Genomic DNA, 15,915 nt, shown 5'->3' with positions numbered 1-15,915 from the left:
CCACATCGTGTCAGGAAAGCGTTTATTGATTCAGGAGACACTTCCTGAGCCTTCAGCAGCAGACGAAGAAATGTACGCCTGGGGACTTCTCACCACAGTCCATCTCAAAGGAAACAAATTCAAACGAGCACTGATAGATGTTGGCACTGCTGTCAATATTATCCCTCTGAAGACTCTCAGAGTTGCTGGTATCACACGACAAGAAGACATTCATGCTCCAATATCAATTATGGATCATGAAGGGACGCTCAGAGATGCTTATGGCCACATTACTCTCAGGGTGAACATAAACTCAGCCTGGATAGAAACAAAATTTTACATAATCCGAGAAGATCCAGGATATGATACGATCCTTGGACGTGCGTGGATTCATGCTGGAAAGGTAACCCCAACGCCTTCAATTGCACATTTCTCTGTTGAAGAAATCTCTGATTCAAAAGAAGAAAAATAAGATATTTCACCGTTCGAGTATCTGAAAGAGGTCAAAGCCTTGACAGAGCTGACACAAAAGCCTGAGGAAAATGAAAATGCTTTCATTAAAAGATTTCGTACTCAGGCAAGTCTTATTTCTCCTCATATGTCCATATTATCAGTTTTCAAACATGCTTATTTGGTCTGAGGACTTTACTCCACCAACAACTTAGGTATTGCAAAATTCTATGAATGGATAACCTCTCCCCAGCAATATTTCACTAAGTGGATGGACGTGGAACCTCTCCGAATCGAGCACCTCACTAATACAGTCATTGCTCAGATAATGGCTGAATTCGACAAACAATATCCCAAATATTCTTCTTTGCACGAGTGTCCACATGTGCCGCAAGGTTGGAAGACTTCAACAACATGGAATTCCATTGCACGAAGAATTCCAAACCAACAGAAGATATTCAGGGTATGAATGATCAAGCCTAACAAGTTCCAAGAAGGATATTTAGTTCTCAAGGCAACTAAGCGTAACTTTAATTTTGCAAAGAACTCCAACTGGGAAGGACCTTTTATGATCTATAAGTCTTTTACTGGTGGATACTACAAATTAATCAACATGAAGAACAAGGAAAGTGTGGCTGTAATACACGAGAATTGTCTCAAGGCCTTTGACGTCTAAGGATTTGGATATTCGAGGTATTGGATGTTCACAGCATGAACGCCAACATTTTGGCATTTTGGATTTTCTTTCATTGTATTTCAATTCCTCCAAAATGTCTGCAATACTTGCATTCAGTAATTTAAATCTAGCAATTTATCTAAATTCGGTTTACTTAAACAAAATCTCTATCAAATCCAAAGAAAATCCTCAATCATCTACTTATCCAAAACCAATCAAAACCAAAAATAAAACCTCACATCTCTCATAAGTTCAAGAGGTTATGAAAAGAATCAAAGAAAATCATCAAAGAAACACTTTTGCTCCTCTGCATCCTTCAAAACTTGTAAGGCCGCCTTCTCCATGTTCAACTCTTCAGTCAGCCTGGTATCTTGTCTTCCTTCTCCTTCACAGCATCATTGGGAAAGGGTGTGTTATTCTCACATGAGTTCTTAATAGCATTTATCTTCTTATGAAGCCACTTCATGTTGAATCCAAGTCTCTCAGAATTCTCCAAGTTGAACTCCCAATCAAAGAGTATATCTGGAGTAACAGTATTTCTGGCCCTAGCGCATATATCACTTACAACGCGCAAGATAACAATTACTTGCATTGTTAAATAATAAGCACGCTTGGGATCTCTGGTAACGATGATGTGACCAAATTTCCTTCATATCTTCTCGTACAAGTCGGCATATCCAATAGGAACACTGAATCCACCAACCAGTTCGTGGTATGGGAGTGATGCATCAAATGGAGGGTCAAAAGCAATCCCTGCACTCGTGTATTCATGCATCACTATACGATTCTCAATTACTGGAGAAACTTCTACAATCATGACAACAGTTTCTTTAGTTTCTTCTACTCGTGGTTCGGCTTCTTCCGCCACTGAAGCAACAAAAATTGAGGTCTCAGTCTCTTTAACAACATCAGCAACAACTTTCTCACGACTTTGAAGTGCAGAGATGGTCGTTTCTTCATCAATAACCTCAGTATTGCTCATGTCATCATTATTGGCTCCTTCATTCTCAACTTCGGTATTTGACGCCTAATACGAAGATTACATGAGATTAGAGTCATCCAAGCATTAAACAGAAGGATATCATAAAATTTGGAATGAAAGTGAACTAATGATATTTAAGTTCTTCATTTTACATGCTAGACATCAACGTGAAAGTCATAAAAACACGTTTTACAACAAGCTCGTCCGAGAGGATTTTACACTGCCCTGTACAAAGCGACAAACTGGGAGAAATTGGTGAAGAATATAAGGTTGCGTTATATACTATTCTGTTCGTATGGATTTTATCTACAACATATCAAAATTTCATAGCAGTTGGATAAACGAGCAAAAAGATGTGGTCAAAACATTGTACTACATGACAGCTGAAAATTTTCTGGAAGTCTCCTGGAAGTTTACTGTTTCCCTGATTTCGGCCCCTAAATATGCTCAAAATTCTAAAATATTCTTTGATAAAGCTTGCAAATTTCCTGGGCATAAAGATACATGGGTAGATTGCGAAAATCTGACATTGTATGAAGATTCTACGACATTTTTGCTAAAAGGCTGAATTTTGAAATTTCTTTTGACGTATTTCAGCAAAAATTTTTGTATATTCACATGAGTTCTCATTCATTCATTCATTCATTCATAAATCAAGAAATTTATACTTCTATGGATAAAATGCAAGAGAAATACTTACTTGGGTGGCCTCTGAAACGTTCAAAGAACCTGAATTTCTCGTATCAACATCAAGAGCACCATTGCTTTCATTAGGTTTTGAGTTCTGGGAATTTTCTCTATTCCCATTTTCCGAAGATGAACGAACATCACCAGTGCGCTCCACTTCCATGGAGATATCCTCCTGTATATATTCTCAACAATTAGCATTTTGTCTATAAAGCATCACGATTGGTTATACAAAAAAATACTTACGGGTTCTTCTTCATCACTCAAGTCAGAAACTGTTTGCCTAGCAGAGAACTGAAGACCGTCGATACTCGATGGAGTGAAATTCTGCAACGAAATAACAAATATTGGTTTTCTGATCCTAATAATGCGGATGAGAAGAAGTCACAACAAAAGAAGTACTGACAACTCACCAAAGAAACAACTGGGGACTTTATGGTGTTAGGTAACAACTTATAATTTTTGCTCCTGCCTTCTCCGCCATGAATAATCGCCTCAGTTTATGAGAAGTCTACATGGATTCGAGGTCTTACATTACGACCGTCCTGTGGTAAAATTTGATGCAATGATTTGAATACAATTATCATAATTTTATGAAGATTATACAAAGGTACATACCTGAGAACATCCTGGAGACGATTTTCGCTTATCACCACCAGAGAGATGCTTCAATCTTGGTCGAGTAGAAATCGTCTCAACAGAAGGAGGATCTTTCACCGGACACTGACCAATCGTCACGAAATCATGTAACCGCTCAAGTTGCTGATTCCAAAAGTCTATATAACCTGGAGTTACATACGTAATTCTCTCAGAGCAAGGGAACCAGTAATCTCTTCCTTCCACATGCGTACGGTCTAAATGGGTCCTGAGTTGCTCGACCGATGGTTTCCTTCTTCGAAAAGTCGGAACACACTGATCCATACCCATTTGTCGAGCTGCTCTATTAATGTTATATTCCTCCACTGAAAGTTCTTCATATATCGCTGATAACAAGTGACCAGGGGTGCAACTCAACATAAAAGATCTCTCGCCATCACTCAGACCTGCACCAGATGCCAAATCCATACTATCTCCAGTATTGAAAGTTGTTAGCTGAGAAATATAAGAAGGAATTGAAACCCATGGGCGAAAATCGAACTCAGATTCATTATCTAACACATCAATGAAATGTGTCTTAAACCGAGGCTGCTTTGTAGACCAACATATAATCCTGGAATTATCTTTCTCAGAGAAAATATGACGAGCATCAGCATTCAGTCCTTGCAAGATAGTACGTGGAATAGGTGCGTAATTCTTGAAATGTTCCCACATCAAAGCTTGAAGAAACATCGTATTGGCATAGCATTCGATCTTCATAAAGCCATTCGATACACTGGAGTCTATAATCAAGGAGTCTAAGTTAGAGTACAAAGAACCCAAGAATACCTATTGGAAGTTGCTCACCTTGAGCCATCTTGATAGCAAAGGGAATCACGAACGACTTCAAAAAAAAATCCACTATCTTCAAATATGTCTCTGGATAGCCATAAACATAAGAAAGCAGCAATGGATAACATACCGTCAACGGGACTATTGGGGGCTTCATCTCTTGGCCACGAGCGTGTTAACCAGTGAGCATAAAAACCTTTGCTGCCGGACACCTTATTAATATCCTCCATCGCAGCTGTCAAGATGTTAGAAACTGCCGTCTCCTTAGATGAAAGACCCTCAGGGAGATTGCCTGTGATTGGGAGATGCAACAAAGCAACTACATCCTCTAAGGTGATGGTAAATTCTCCCCATCTGCATATGAAGGTATGGGTCGGAATGCACCAACGAGCAAGTAGAGCCACTATACCTCGCACATCATGAAAAATGAACAAGTCTCCAGATGCTTGAATAACCCTTGTTACTTGTGCCTGATTCAACATAGCTCTAACGCTAGGGAAACCCAGCATATGTCTCGCCCATCCAAAGAATTTTTCTAAAGGTCGTCGAGAAAGCTTAAACTCTATGATTGATGCAAGGAAAAGTCCTTGTTCAAGACAAAATCGGATCACTGTCTTAGCAGTCACCAATTTCTTTTGAGTAACACTTCTGGGATTTATCAGAAGACGATACGCTGGGGTTTTGAGACGTTTTTCGGTTTCCTGCTGAACCTCAAAAAATGCATCATCTATATTCGGAACATTCTTGATTCCAGGTGTCTCTTCTTCTTCTTCACCAATAGAAGTCTCATCAATGCATGTATCATCTCTGGAGACATCATTTTCTTGAGAGTCAGACATCCTTGCGAAGTAGCGGTAACATGCACACAATACTCTACTTCAGTATATCATCCATATAAGATGCAAACTTCGACAAGATGATGGAATTATGCACACGGCAAAACATCTAAGAAAATGGTAATTCTTAACTCTTACCTTTTTACGATTCCACTAACAGTAGTGATTGTAATGCAAGAGTTAACACTTCAAAACTTGCTCGTTTCTTCGAAATCTACAAAAGACGAGCGAAACTCAGGTTTTCATAAAATCATGAACACTTCTACTGTGTGAACATTCACCATAGAATTATGAAAACTAAACAATATTTCATCATAAATAATTGTGTACTTTAAATATTACTCAAAATCAGCTTTGATTTTCAAAATATTTATATATATATATAAAACGTGAATTATTCACGTAAAAAATAAATTTTATTATTTTAATGTGAGTAAAACTCACGTAAAAAAAACCGTGAACAAGTCACGGTTCTATACATAAAATTTTGTGGATATTCCACGGTTTCATAAAAAAAAAAAAAAAAACCTTTTCCTTCGTACGATCATCCGTCTTCGAAACGAGGGTTTATTTCGATTTTGTGAAAGTTCACACCTTTTAAGATAAAGTTTTGGTTTTCATGAAAGCTCATAAACAAAATTTTATCACTAGACATAGGTCTATATATAAAAAAAAAATCTCTCTTTAGTCAGGGATTATTACTAGTTCCTTAAAACTAACGATTGAACGGACGAACATACGTTTTCAAAACAAGGATTCTCTACAAAACTCACAATTATATGTGCACATGTATATATATATATATATATATATATATATAATCTTAACATGCAATAGGCATAAATAACTCATGAAACAGCAAAAAAAAAAAAACTCGCCTGGTCGGTGCCGTCCGGAATGTGGCCAGACGATGATCGGACGGCGCCGGCGATTAACTGCGGCAACTGCTCCGGTGAAAATTTTCTCCTGCTCTCTTCTGTGCTCGGACGTGAGGGTGATAAAGGGAGGAAGGTGGTGGTTGGTCTTGAGGTGAAATAAAAAAAAAGGATTAATTCCCTTTTATATCAAATTTTATTTCCAAAACCTAATTTCACAAGGATTTCCTTTCTTGGGCCCGGACCCGCGAATCCTAAACCAACTAAGGTTCCATCATCTAATCAGCGGTTCTACACCAATTTATGCTCATTAAGTGGCGCTCTATCATGCCACTGGATCTCCGTTCAAGCAGTGGTTTTCTCATGCAATCGAAAGTCCGGTAACATCTTATCTTAGACTAAGTTCAACTACTTATTTTTCGTCTGTAACTGTAACAAGAAAATCACCATCCAGTGCTGACTGAGGAACATGACTGTCCCTCACTAAGTAGGGGACTTAATGTAGATGGTGAATTTTCGACAAGGGCTAAAATCGTAAAACCATAATTACACATGCTCCTGATCCAACAATCAGATGAGTATTGAGGCTCATGTCTCTCATCGAAGCATGAAATCTCATGCCACAAGAATCTTTGACTGAGAATACTGTCTCTCAGAGTATGTGTAGATATGTAGTCTCTCAGCTGAGGCAACGACATATCTCATGAATACTGAGCAATTTCAGTAATTACTTCTATGTAGAATCGAGAGACTGGAAGTTCATAAAACGATCGTCAGTCGATCCCATGACCAACCAGGGTCGGTTTCATGACCCCTTGGTCGGTCCTTCATCTCTTCATAATTTATTAGGTTTTATCACCTAAGGATCAGACGAATATTATTTTAATAAATGATTAAACCAGCATTTAATCATCCTTTCACCAACTGGTATTCAATAGACTTTGGTATTTGCTCACTCGAGCATCTGGGCGCTACATGGTCGATCCATCATCCCATGTAGCCGGTCCCTCCTTCACTCTTTGGTTGATTTTCAATAAGTCATCAATTGATCAAATTTGGGGTTTCGAATCCAAGGTTCATAATTCCATATTCAAACGCTAATAATTTTACGTTGATCCCATGATCAACATTTCAATTAATTATACTCGGTTCAGTTGCCAGTATTTTTAATTAATATTTTATTTGGTCCTGCTACCAATAAATCATCAAACGAGCAACATTTGCTCAGATGAGCAATATTTGCTCAGACTAAGGAATATTGGTTCAACTATCAATATTCAACAATTCATCAAATGAACAATATTTGCTCACCTTAATTATCAACATTTACTTGAGAATTATACCTCTGTCTCAACAGACACGTTCAATTCATGAGTCTTAGAATATTTGCAAATCACGTTCGACTTAGCGATCCAAGGACTCATCGTCCCATAAATTCAGCAACTGACTAACTAAATACACGTCTGCCTTGCAGACTCCACAATCACGAGACATCAATCGTGTCACATGGGGGATATTAACTAGGGTTTTGGTCTGGCGGTCTACGACACATGTGTTCATACACACGATGAGAATGTGAGCAAGTCGTGCAATCAGTTGGAGGAGTTAGCAAAGTAGTGGATGGAAAATCAACCAAGTCTCCGCACGATGAGCAACTGGTTTCAACACGATTTCCACTTCCCTACTCTTTGACTCCAGCAACTTTCACACTTCATGGGATCAAGGTGTTTACAATTCTAGCAATATAAATAAGTCTCTGAATCATGATTGAAACGACAGACAATTCTAGTAAAGACAAGAGTACACGAACTCATCTTCTGAAATAATTACGCTCAACAGAGCAAATTCAATCAATCAGACTTATCTTATTTCTTCACGCTGAATACACAACATACCTACAATTCCGATCACCATTGATCTCACACATTTCTCGGCTTCCCTCCTACACATCGACTCATCCTCTCTTGTGACCGAATTGACTTTGGAACGACCATTGTCTTGGTTTAGGCCGGAGTCCTACAGATTGATCTCTCGAATTCAAAGCACTCCCTCTTGCAGTGTATCTGTGTGAGGTTAGAAAGTTCGCTCGGTTCAAGAAGTTTCCTCCGCACGATCGTCTCCTCAATTCCTTAAAAACCAGCAACTCGTTTTCCACATCTACAATCATTTTACCAATTGAGGTGATAATAATGGTCGATTGACGAACCCGATATTGATTGATGGACCAAAAAATATTAATAGCTGGATCAGTGGAATTCTTTAATGTTGATAGTTGAATCAACATGGGGAATATTGTTCGGTCGAGCGATTAAATATTGATAGTTGAATCAATTTTGCTAGAAGTGAGTTCTGAACCCAGTTGATCGTGTATTTTTCTAACTTAAGCAATTTAATGTTGATAGATGAGCAAAGCAAGTATTGCTCGATTAATGAATTTTTGGTAGCGGGACCAAATAAAATATTAATTAAAATATACTGGTAGCTGGACCGAATAATGTATAATTAATTAGAATGTTGATTGTTGGAACAACATAAAATTATTAGTGTTTGAACTTGTTCAGAATTATGCTTTCTTGAGCATATGGTTTCAAATCCTAATTTTGATTGATTGTTGATCAATGGATGATCTACTGAAAATCAACCATGGGTGAGATAGCGACTGATCACTGTCGTAGGCGTCAAAAATAAATTACTTTCTCACTACTAAAAATATATAATGAAGTACTGGGTAAGAAAGGATCGTTTCCACAGAGAGGTCTTGGATTATTACTTGCTTTGATATCTTATATGAAACAAGGGGATTTTTACTGATTTTTATAAAAGTAAACTAAACTAAAAGAAAATAAAGAAATAAAAGGATCTTTCCCACAGAGAGGTCTAGGATTGTTACTTGCTTTGATATCTTATATGAAACAAGAGAATTTTTACTAATTTTTATAAAAGTAAACTAAACTAAAAGAAAATAAACAAATAAAACACGCAAATCAATAAGTGAAATATTGGTCAAGGATTTCATCATCATTCACAAACATGTTCTTGTCATAATAATTAAAATTGATTTTTTAATCTCGTTTTATCAAAAGCCCTAGAATACCTTGTCGAAATAGTATCCCGCTAATTTCCTCTTGTCATCAATAAGCACATTAAAAGATGCGAGTATGAATTCTATCTAAGAGAACAGCCTAGCGTGGAAAACGCACTAATCAAGTTTAATTCTCTAGATGCATTAAGTTCTATAAAATCACGCCAATCAAAGCAATCGAACGTGTAAAAGCACTAATCCGATTTAACAAAAGTTATGATTCACATAAGATTACAAGGATATATCACTATAATCTATAACCATATTTATGCTACTTGCAATATATTCTTTGTGCTGTGACACTCTTGGAAATATGACTTACAAAAATTCACAAAACCACATAAATATCAGAATATTTAAAAGCATAGTAGAATTCGAATACTCAAATTCATAATTAAGACTTACAATGGAATTATGACAAATAATCTTCTCCAAGGTATGCCGCAACTTTAACAATCCTTTACCATCAGAAGTAGAAAGATCACAACCACGTAATTCCAAAACCCTAAGTCTCCCAAAAGGTAATAAAGATAATGGAGTTGGATCTCTAACGACCACAGAACGGAAACTACTAACAAATAATTATTTGACTGCATACAATACCGGCATGGTTAAAGGTATCCGACATGGTATCCAAAAAGTCTATACATATCAAACTAAGGCCGACACTAAATAAAAAAACACGAACATGCCGGCAACACTTCCGGTGTTGATACTTGTTCATAAACAATGCCGAATTTTATGAAATTTTATACAGAGAATTTCGTCTTTTTAGTTACTCACTGCCGTCATTGATATAAAATTGTAGAACAATATCGGAACAGCTTGCCGGCATGGCATTCATATGAAATTATTTTTGCCGGCATGGTCTTCAACATTAAATCAATAATGGCAGGGTCTTCAACATAAATTCAAAGCCAGCAACGATTACAACTGAAACTTTCCAGATAGAATTCGTGATAATAGATAGGGGTTTTGGAAGTGCTTGTTTAGAGATTGATAATATATTGTTAACAGACTCCGTTCTGTGCGTGATTGATCACAAGAGATTCAATTTGATTGTGTGCAAGTGTTTATTGAAGATCTAAGAAGATTTGAAGACAAAGAAGACTTTGAAGATTTCTGATTTGGGTTTATAATCTTTGGTGTGCACAATACTTGTTTCGGTTAAAGAGGATCCAACTATAATCAATTTATCCTTGTGGTAGATTGTATTAATTAGTTGAGTAGATCGACATCAATACATTTCTTTGTGATTCAAAGTATTGATTGCAAAATCTACACGATTACTTCGGTAATTGTTAGTAGATAGATCTAAGGACCTGAAAAAGGAGTTTATTGGGATAAACGGAAGAGCCTTTTGTCGAACTCACATCACTTGGTTTAAAAGAGTTGCTACCAAACAGAGTTGTTGTTCCTTTACTGTTTGGAAAACGAACCAAAGTAATTGCTCCAAGTACGTGACTTATTACAAGTTGGAGGCGTGGGAATACAGACAGAACTAGGTGAACTATAGGTTTAGTTGCTTGGTCTCAACTATACGAAATTGGTTTGATTTTGTATAGCTACTTAATCCTGAGAGTATTCAATTCTGGACAAGGTCCCGGGGTTTTTCTGCATTTGTGGTTTCCTCGTTAACAAAATCTTGTTGTGTCTTTTACTTTTATATTTCCGCAATTATAATTGTTTTTATTATAATTAGAAATAAAATACACAAACGTTAATTCCTATTTACTTGATAGTAATCCTATTGTGTTTGGTTAAGCCCGAACCTTTTATCAAGTAAACATACTTCGTTTTTGTATTGTCTCGATCTCGCATCCATAGACAATCACACGAAGTGTGAACCGATTAGTTATATTGTCTCGACTCAGTCCATAGACAATCACTTTCAGAGAAAGGACTTATAGGTGGAAAAGTTTTAGATTGAGGTATATTTGGGTACCCTCGTTTTTTCATTTTGTTAACGAGGAAACCGCAAATGCAGAAAAACCCCGGGACCTTGTCCAGAATTGAATACTCTCAGGATTAAGACGCTATACAAAATCAAACCAAATTCGTATAGTTTAGACCAAGCAACTAAACCTATAGTTCACCTAGTTCCGTCTGTATTCCGATGCCTCGAACTTGTAATATGTCACGTACTTGGAACAATTCCTTTGGTTCGTTTTCCAAACAGTAAAGGAACAACAAATATGTTCGGCAACAACTCTTCCCAACCAAGTGATATGAGTTCGACAAAAGGCTCTTTCGTTTATCCCAATAAACTCCTTTGTCAGTTCCTTAGATTTATCTAATAACAACTACCAAAGTAATTGTCAAGATTTTGCGATCAATACTTTTAAGCACAAAGAATTGTATTGGTCCGATCTACTCGACTAATCAATCCAATCTATCACAAGGATAAAACGATTATAGTTGGATCCTCTTTACCCGAAACAAGTATTGTGCACACCAAAGATTATGAACCCAAGTCAGAAATCTTCTTCGTCTTCAAATCTTCTTAGATCTTCAATAAACACCTGGACACAATCAACTTGAATCTCTTGTGAATCACACACAGAACGGAGTTTGTTAACAATGGATTATCACAAGACGTCTTTAGATATACAAACAGTCTAAAGATCCCCATCGAAACTTCGATTTAGTTTGAATGAATCTTATATCAGAAGAGAAGATTCTCAAGCATAAACAAACTAGGTGCAATCAAAGTTCAACAACCGTTAGTCAATCAAATCAATCGAAAACAAAAGATAAACCACAATTATCTAGTTTCCCACCAATAGTACTAATAGAGCTTCTCAATCCCAAAGAAGTCTTTAAACCGAGCGGTCGTAAGAGATTTCGCCTAATTAGGTTTACTTTCCTCTCCGAATAGGCGGCTCCACCAGTAACAACACAACTAGGTAGTTTTGCTGGCTCTGAGGATTAGTTTGCTCGAAATGCAAACTTTGATATTTATAGACCAAGGAAGTTTGGACACCAAGGAATTTCCAAAACCGAAAATATTCCCAAGATATGCAATAAATTCCAAATTTGGTTTCCACAATTCCTCGAAATGCTTTGTTCAAATATTGACCGAAATCTCTAAGAAAATCTCCAATTAGTAAATGCACATTACTAAATTTTATTTTCCAAATATAAAATTAAAAACCTTAATTAAAAGATTCTCAATTTATTTTCGATCCAGGATTCTCCTTTAGCTATTATGGAATATCTTTTAACAATAAAAGATAAGCGTTACTGCACATACTCAAAGTATGTCGACATCTTTACTTTGTAAGTACTTTTTCATACTTATAATCTTGGAATTGATTTTCCATACTTCCAAACAAGCTTAGAATTGGTTCGTCTAACTTCCAAGAACTATGTGATTGATTATCCTATCAAATCACCAAACATGGGTTTCACGGTTCTACCAAAACAAGTTTCGGTTTTACCTCTATGTGGGTACTGGAATTAGTTACACTAGCTATCCAAATTTCGAATGACTAGGTACTAGGATTGGTTCTCACATATATATGGTATCTAACTTGTATTTGTTGCACATGTCAATAGGATCGGTTCCCAATTTCTAAAAACGTGTTGCACATGTTCATAGGATCGATTCCCAATAACTAGAAACTTGCTGCACCTCATACAAGGATCGATTCCCCTCTTGTGATCGGTTGCACCTGTTACTAGGATCGGTTCCACTTTGCCTAGAGTTGGTTATACCAATAACACTAAATTGATCATACCATCTCAGGTTATTACTTAATACCGGTTTCACTAATAAAAGTCATACCAATACAAAAGTCAGGCCTTGTGAATAGTTTTACCAAGAACATAAGCAAGTCATGAGCGGTTATACTAATCACACATGTTGGTAGTTCAAAAGAGATGCAATGAATAGCAACACCAATAAGCCTAGCGATTTCCCTTTCGATTCACAAAATAAGTTCATGAATTTACTTCCTTTAAACGAATGTAAAACATTGTTTCCTAGGAAGAAATCTTCACCTCATACCCATACATAATAACAATATCATTCAAACGATTATGTCGATGTCTTATATACGAAGTTCAAAAGATAAGCGTTATACTTTGTATTATATTCCTTAATACTACGTCTAACTAGAGTAAAATCATTCATAGCTTCGCAGTTATGTTTTCAATATGCACGACTTGAAAGATACGTTAGGTAATGAAACAGTTCAAGTAAAATATTACTAACCTCAAGTGGAAGGATTACTAACCTCAAGTGGAAGGATGATGTCGTTGTTGTAGCTTCGTACTTCTTCACATTCTTCAAGTCTTCATGTAATACTTGTAATGTATCATATCCTAATACTTTCAAGCTAACCTATACAAAGTGGACTCTAGTACATAATCAAGCGACTCTTTAAATGAGTTTTGGTTCACTAAAATATGACAACCAAACTTGACATACCAACGCTTGGTGGGTTCAACCGAGCTATGCTCTAACATTTTTGTCACTGAAATTGACAAAGGGGAAGATTGTTAGAGCACTCCTCGGTCGAACTCGTAAGCGTTGTTATCTCAAGCTTGTTTGACAAGTTTAGTTGCCAAAACTCTAAGTCTTGATTTCTAGTCTACTTATAGCTAAGTCTCGGACTAGGATAGTAAGTATAGTTGAGCTCTAGACTCTATGGCGTTCATCATATGAAGACGAAGAACTACTCAAGGAACTTCTGAAACTTCATCGACAAAAAGGTATGTGGAGACTTGAACTTATCTATCACTCAAAAGTCTATCTATTCTATTTCCTATTTTGAGAAAAAAGTCGTATAGCTATATAGACTTCAATGATACACATTTGCTATTTCGAGCCGAGTTTATCTCGCTTATCTATTTCTCGAAATATGTTTTGGTAAGCTTTCGCTTTGTCCAAGTTCATCTTTACTCGTGACGAAAGTCATGTTGATTATTTCAATAACTTGAAAATCACTTTGATGAAAAATAGTTTGTGAATAACAACTATATAACATCCTCTAAGAAAGTTTCAATGATTGAAATGAGAGTTTAGAACATGTAACCATCTTTGGATATAAACATAGTGTGTTCTCACATTTGTGTATAAGTCCAAAACCAGGAACCCAAAGTATGCGTACCCTACGCGTACTGGCGGTTGTTGGAAATCAGGGAGAGTATGCGTACCCGTACGCGTACTGGCGGAAAGTTCACGTCCGTGAATTTCTGCTGGAGTTTGAAAGTGAAAAACAAACTCAATCCGGTTACTTAAGTACGCGTACCCATTCGCATACTTAGGTAGGTTACTTTCTAAAATCGGTTTGTTCATGAACTAAAACATTTGTATAATAATGAATCCAATCTTTGCAAATCATGGCTATAATGTTCATGAATCGATTCGACTGAATCAGAACCGATTTTGCTTCGATTGTGTATTGTATACTTCTATGAGATCTACGCAATTGAACAACTCTCTAACTAGTTCATTTGAGTCATTTGAACTAGTTATGGTGAAGATGAATAAGGTTGATATGAAAGTGCTCATATTGCTAACCATTGGTTAACTATTGTTGAACCAACTAAGTGTACACGTTTAGGTACGGTTACTCAAACCTAAATGAAGTTACATTTCTGAAAAAGCGGGGGTCTAACAACCTCACCCAATATTTCGCTTAGCAATCTGTATGTACTAACTCCAATATACTTTTAAGAGAATCAACTAGACAGTCAGACTCAATCTTAATAAAAAGTATATCAAAGAGTTATACCTCAATTATTCGATTCAATCCGCAATCAAACAAATAGGAATTTGCGAGCCCGATTGAATACAAGAGAAATAACTTGAACGATACCAAAGAACAATGTTCAAGGATCAATCAATTTCAATCAACAACCAAAGGTTGGATTTACCAATTGATCGATTCAACGCACAACCTGTGATATTTCAATTATATAAAAAAATAATACGGAAAAGAAAAAACACAGACACCAGAAGTTTTGTTAACGAGGAAACCGCAAACGCAGAAAAACCCCGGGACCTAGTCCATATTTGAACACCACACTGTATTAAGCCGCTACAGACACTAGCGTACTACAAACTAACTTCGGTCTGGACTGTAGTTGAACCCCAATCAATCTCACACTGATCAAAGGTACAGTTTCCCTCCTTACGTCTCTGATCCCAGCAGGATACTACGCACTTGATTACCATAGTTGATATCACCCACAACTAAGAGTTGCTACGACCTAAAGTCGAAGACTTTAATAAACAAATTTGTCTTACACAGAAAAGTCTACAGGAATACATAAATCTGTCTCCCACAGAAATACCTACGAGTTTCGTTTCGTGTTTTGATAGATCAAGGTGAATAGGAACCAATTGATATACCAGACTTATATTCCTGAAGAATTGCTTAGAAATATCAATCACCTCACAATAATCTTAATCGACTAGCGAAACAAGATATTTTGGAATCATAAACGATGAGACGAAGGTGTTTGTGACTACTTTTCTATCTTTCCTATCGGAGATATAAATCTCAAGCAAATCTTACGATTGTACTCAATCACGATAGAAACAACAAGATCAGATCACGCAACTACGGAGAAAATAGTTGGGTGTAGCTTCACAATCCTAATGAAGTCTTCAAGTCGTTAACCTACAGGGTCTGGAGAGAAACCTAAGGCTAAAGGAGAATCGACTCTAGCTTATACAACTAGTATCACACATAAGGTGTGGGGATTAGGTTTCCCAGTTGCTAGAGTTCTCCTTTATATAGTCTCCAAATCAGGGTTTGCAATCTAAGTTACCTTGGTAACAAAGCATTCAATATTTACCGTTAGATGAAAACCTGATTAGATTCAAGATAATATTTTTCAGCCGTTAGATCGAACTTAGCTTGTTATACACAACTGAAATGTAACTTCATTTAGGTTTGAGTAACCGT

Source organism: Papaver somniferum, chromosome 3 (genome assembly GCF_003573695.1).
Source record: "Papaver somniferum cultivar HN1 chromosome 3, ASM357369v1, whole genome shotgun sequence".
Taxonomy (NCBI): Eukaryota; Viridiplantae; Streptophyta; class Magnoliopsida; order Ranunculales; family Papaveraceae; genus Papaver; species Papaver somniferum.
This window is presented reverse-complemented; position numbering follows the sequence as displayed.